Consider the following 6,000-nt stretch of genomic DNA (forward strand, 5'->3'; position numbering starts at 1 on the left):
AAACTTTCTATGTCTTAGAAAGATAAAGTAGAACCTGGCAAGGTGGTACAGATCCCTAATCCCAGTACTCAGGAGGCAAAAGCAAGAAGACCTATGTGAGTCTGAGGCCAGCCTGCTCTATATAGTGAGTTCCAGGACAGCCTGGGCTATCTACATAGCCACTTGTTCAAAAGGTCACTGGCTTCCACACAAATGTACCCCCATGTGTGAGTATATATACTTACATATATATCCACTAATGGATTCAGGCAGATACAAGAACATATGCTCAGCTTTAAACATTTTTTATAATTAGCAAGCAGAATTTGACTACAATTTTAATATCTAACAAGTTACTGGGCCATCACAAATTAAATAATATTTCTGTTTTCTATACTGTTTCCCTTTCAATATAATTTCACACTTATGATTTTAAATGATCTGAGAAGAGCAAGTGTAATCAAATGTCAACAGGTAGGTCAAAGACCAGCAGTGACACGTGTTGCAGCTACAATTATAGCCTGCACAATAATGCCCCCCTGGACTCTTCTAACCAAGAAAATCGAACGGGGTGCGGTGGTTCACGTTTCTAACTCCAGCATTTGGGAGGATGGGTGGAGAAGGCTGCTTGCTGTGAGTGTGCAAACAACCAGTACATAGTGAATTCCAGGTCAGACTGGGCTACAAAATAAAACCCGTCACAAATGAAACAAAGATTCCTGAGTGGTGGCACATGCCCATAATCCTGGCACTCTGGAAGTGAAGGCAGGAAGTTCATGATGCAAGCCTAAACAATAACAGCAGAGAACAGACCGACACAAACACTATTAAAAGCCATTTTCTCCCACAATATCCATCTTATCTTCCTCTGTCTCTTCCCCTTTCATCTTTTCCCTTGCTCTGTTGATCTCTAATCCAGGTATGTGTTTATACCTGCAATCACAGCCCTACTGGTCACAGTGCTTGGTGCTAGCTGATTTCCCTGTATTCAACATATCTTAAGTTCCAAGGTAATGAATGACATTACACTGTGCTCTGTGTTGATATATCACCCACACTCCAACACGACAGAAAGGGAAGGCCTGGGAGATCAGACGACTAGTACATGGAAACAGACTGACTTTAGTCATTCCCTCTCTGACACACAACTAACTACCAAGTGTTTTTATCCCCTCCAAAGTGCTCTGAAGCAGGACACAGGCATAGTTCCAAAGAAGAAAGCTTCCAGATAGGAGTCCTATCTTACACATACATCAGGAAGCCCAGTGTCTAGACGGAGTAAGATACATACTTGCTGAATTAGTTAATTACTGAAAACGTGAACACACACAACTGAAGATGGAAGAAAACTGAGTGTACAGAGAAAGAAGGAAGGAGAAGCCAGCCCGGTGGCCCCCACCTGTAAACCCAGCACCGGGAATGTGCAGGCAGGAAGATCGAGAGTTCAAGGCTAGCTTTGGCAACATTGTAAATTGGAAGCCTACCTAAGCTATCTGAGACCCAGTCTCAAACAAATTTATTTTTAATTGAAAATTAGACAAGTCCTGCATATGTATCTGATATCACAATTATTCACAATTATCTCAATTATCTGTACCTATCTTAAAAGAACCATTATAAGCACCTTAAAATGTCTTGGTTTTCAAAGATTCCTACCAACTTTAAAATATGCAAATTCTAAACTCCACTTCAAAATTATCAGGTATGGTGATTTATGTATGTTAAGTGTGAAAAGGGTTGCCTCTACATGGTCCTTAGGTTCTTTCTGTTGCACTGAATCTGTTGTTTAAATAAGCCAGTTGCTAGGAGTTGAAAATTATCTTTTTGTTTTTGTGGTGCTAGGATTGAACCTAAGTCTTTATATATGCTAGGCAAGCCTTTAATTATTGAGCTACATCTCCAGCCTAAAAAAAAAAAAATGTTATTACACTGAAAACCAAGAATCGTGACGGGATCTGACCTATAAGTATTTAATGTCTATCAGGAGAAAAGTGGCCCAAGGGCCTACCACAAAGATGAAAGAAAATTCAGCTACAGGAGCTACAGGGCAGTAATATCCTCAAGAAGACACCTCTGGTCGTTCTTGTCTAGGACAAGGATTGGAATGGCATACACACAGCCAAGGCTTCCCAAATGGACTAATTTTTAATAACAGTGATATGATTCAGTGGATATGATTCAGGAGGATATGACATCAACTTCCAGGCTTCCCACATGCATGTTCACGTGTGAACACACAAGAGCATGCATAGACCAGAACATACACACACACACACACACACACACACACACACACACACACACACCATAGAAGGCTAGGGTAATCATGGATTACCTAGCTATCACCAATCTCACTCTAAGATAAACTACGAAGGTTGAGAGATGCAAGGCAAGGTCATTCTAAGATTGGAATACAATGGATCCCACATGTAGAGCCAGAGATGGGATTCAGTGTGTTCTTAGCTTTTGAGCCTTCTCTCCAGGCCCTACTGTCAGCTCTTAATACATTATTATAGAGATGGCCAGACTTCATGGCCCCGTCTGTAATTCCAATACTGGGAAGCTGAGGCAGGAAAAGAATGGGCTTAAAGGCCAGCCTGGGCTACATAGTGAGACTGGCTCAAAATATCAAAAAGAAATATATGTGTGTGTAAAATGTGTGGACTAGGACTAGGAAGAGAACTAATAAAAAGGAGTCTGAGCAAAGCTATTCTACTGAAATAATGACAGGTCAATTGATTAATCAATTTAATATGCAAAAAAAACTATTCTGAGAATTTTTCAAAAAAAGAAACATGAGCTGCACTAAAATGTCAGCAACCAAAGAAGACTGCACATAGCCAGCAAATCTCCACAGGCTCATTTCCTGTTTAAGTATGACCTCCTGGGATAAGTTTTACTGCAGTGTTCATTACCAAATAGATGACTGTGGTTTTTTTTTTTTTTTTTTAAAGAGAAGCAGAGGTCAAGTTGGGAATGTGATTCTTAGAAGACAAGCGAGAAGCGCGGGGAAGTAGAGAGTGTTGGGGGGTTGTAGAAAAGAACCGGAAGGATTCGAAAAGGGAAAGGGGTTCTTAATTAAACATGAACAAGAAGAGACGAAAACTAAAAAGAGAGAGGGGGAAAGAGACGAGAAAGAAAAGGAAAGTAAAAATTGGGGCTGTTTCGTATTTCTGCTTGTAATCAGAATGCAGGCTTGTGGAGGAAACGCATCCACGTCTGTAAGCGAAGATACAACGACCCAGTCACGTCCTCTAAACAAACCCGCATCAGTTCACAGCCGGCCCCAGCTGTGCTGCACGGGAGCCAGAAACTTATTCTAAGGCGGAGCAGGGCAGATAGAGCAAAATGGCCAATGCAAGACACCAGATTTCAATCACAAAAAGGGTGTGTCCCAAGTTTTTGTGGGTTTCCTTCCAACTAACAACAGCCAGGCAGCGAGATGATGGCTGGGGTAGAGGGGCGGCGGGGCAAGGCGCTAACCAGACAGCTTCCCAGCCACGCCGGTTCCGGAGCACCGGCTGGTCCCAAACCCAGACAGCCAAATCCCAAATCCTATGTAGACAGTCCCGAACTCGAGGAGGCCGGTCCCGAATACTAGGTGGCGGGCCCCGAATCCCAGCCGGCCGGTTTCGAACCCCAGCTGGTCTGCTCTGAACCTCAGTCGGCCGGTCCCGAACACTAGGTGGCGGGCCCCGACCCCTACACGGCCGGTCCTGAACCCCAGCTGGCTGGCTGCAAGTGACTCACCCACAGCCCAAAGCCTGCGTGCCTGGCCGCGGGCGACACCCAGCGCACCTCGCCGTCCCGGAACGGCCCGGCACCCTGCGCTCTCTAGCGAGGCCCGCGGGCAAGGCGCTGGAAGCACAGCCGCTCCCTTCTCCGTCGCCCAGGCCGGAGCGACCCGCTGCCGCGCCCGCCGACGGGACTTCCTGGAAAGCGCCGTGCTGAACTCACCTGCCTGGCCGCCGACCCACTGCACAGTCCGCGAGGTTTGAATCGCTCTTCCCTGCGCCTACACTCCGCGGTGCCTCAAGTTCAGGGAGTTGCCGAATCCTCCCGCCAGCTGCCCCTAAACTCGACCGCGCTGTCTGTATTGCTGGTTCCCCTTCACTGGCCCCTCCCATGCGCGTGCGTACTCTTGGGGCGGATTGCATGTTGGGAGTTGTAGTTCGAGAGAGAAGGGCGCGGCTCCGTGCACAGGGGCACGGTCCTTTACAATGGGAAGGGTGTTATAACAGGCTAGGTTGAGAAATATACCTATATACTCCTGTATATACCTGCCCGCGACTCTCTGGAAGGTAGAAAGCCTGTTTAGGGGCTTTTTTTTTTTTTTTTTTGGTAATAGGTTTGCATGGTGGGCCTTTTATAAAAAGACACATAATACAGAGTAAGGCTTTTCTTATTCCCTTGGTTACTAAAGGGAGAGAATGATAATGGGAAAGCTTTCAGCCTTTCAAAATTGTCATGGAAGACAGATAAAACCTAAGGGACTGGGATTGTAGCTCAGTTGGTAGAGTGCTTACACAAAGCCCTAGATTTAATTCCAAACAAAGTATAAATTGGACGTGGTGTTACATGCCTGTAATCTCAGATCCCAGCCCTTGAAGCAGAGGGAGGGAGGGGTATCCGAAGTTTATCAGCCAGTTACATACTGAGTTCAAGGCCAGTCTGGGATACAAGAGGGTTCCCTCCTTCCACCCCCCCTCCCCCAATTTACAGCAGAAAAGGTTATAAGTCACACCAGGGTGTGGTGCCTCTAACATAAACAGAGGAGTAAAGGTGAGAAGCAGAGATAGATTTCACTAATGCACACACCTACGAAAGGATCAGATAAAGGAGCCAATAAGCCCACATGAGCTTTAAATTTAAGCAGAAGAACTGGGGCAGGAAGCATTCTTGTATGTATAATTGAGCAATCCTGGTCACGATGTGTCCTGGCTGGTCATTCTTTCAGTCTGGTTCTGCAAGTTGATCAAAAGAGTCCCTTTTGCCTGAGGGGGCTATGTCATTCTCAGAAGATAACTGCTCATGTTCCAAGATATATCCTCCCCACCCTGGATAGGATGCCTTCATCTGAAAGGTGATCTAATGACTTTCATGGAATCCAAGGTGACCATGGGTGCCTTTGGGGAGCAATTGTAAAAGCTGACTATAAGGTAAGTATCTCTGATACTTTATTTTTATGCCTTTATCCTTAAAGGGTGATGAGAAGTCCTTGAATGGTGAACATGCTTACATGGAGGGGTAACTAGGCAACCCAAAACGGGAAGGCAGACACAAAATAAAAGCAGAGATGTTTTAGCTGTTAACCCTGCTTTTAGTTATCTTATGGGTCCAAAGCTAGTCAGTGCTTTTTAATAGATGCTGTCCCTAACTGCCTGGTAGATAGCACGTGCCCATTTTCCTGCGCCATCCTATTCTCCCACTCCAACACCATGTTCTACAACAGGCAGTGCGATTGGGTTAACATGAGTGAGAGTAAACAGCAGAAGCAACTAGTCAAAGGAGGGCAAGATAGATATGGAGTTAGGGAGGGGAAGGTGGCCTTGGAGGACTGTTAAATGATGTCCTGCGTAATGGTCATCGTCAGCATGGGCACCATCACGGGCACCAGCACGGGCACCAGCACGGGCATCAGCAAGGGCACCAGCACGGGCATCAGCACGGGCACCAGCATGGACACCAGCGTGGGCATCAGCATGGGCATCAGCACGGTCACCAGCACGGATATCAGCACGGGCACCAGCACGGGCACCAGCAAGGGCACCAGCACGGGCACCAGCACGGGCATCAGCATGGGCACCAGCACGGGCACCAGCACGGGCATCAGCACGGGCACCAGCACGGGCACCAGCATGGACACCAGCAAGGGCACCAGCACGGGCACCAGCACGGGCACCAGCACGGGCACCAGCACGGACACCAGCACGGGCATCAGCACGGGGACCAGCATGGGTATCAGCATGAGCAGGAATAGTGTTCTATCTTGATAACTTAAAAAAAAAAAAAAAAAAAAAA

At 46.6% G+C, this 6,000-nt stretch overlaps 1 protein-coding gene across 1 annotated transcript in view; it reads right to left on the reverse strand.

Moving 5' to 3' along the window:
• The window catches only part of Tmod3 (tropomodulin 3), a 58,757-nt gene extending 54,654 nt beyond the window's left edge, over nucleotides 1–4,103 (reverse strand). Inside the window, exon 1 of the mRNA XM_031343177.1 lies at nucleotides 3,937–4,103. The gene's annotated coding sequence lies outside the window, so the exon portion shown is untranslated. The remainder of the gene's footprint in view (nucleotides 1–3,936) is intronic.
• Between the last annotated feature and the right edge of the window lie 1,897 nt (nucleotides 4,104–6,000).

This window comes from Mastomys coucha, unplaced genomic scaffold (genome assembly GCF_008632895.1).
Source record: "Mastomys coucha isolate ucsf_1 unplaced genomic scaffold, UCSF_Mcou_1 pScaffold23, whole genome shotgun sequence".
Lineage (NCBI taxonomy): Eukaryota > Metazoa > Chordata > Mammalia > Rodentia > Muridae > Mastomys > Mastomys coucha.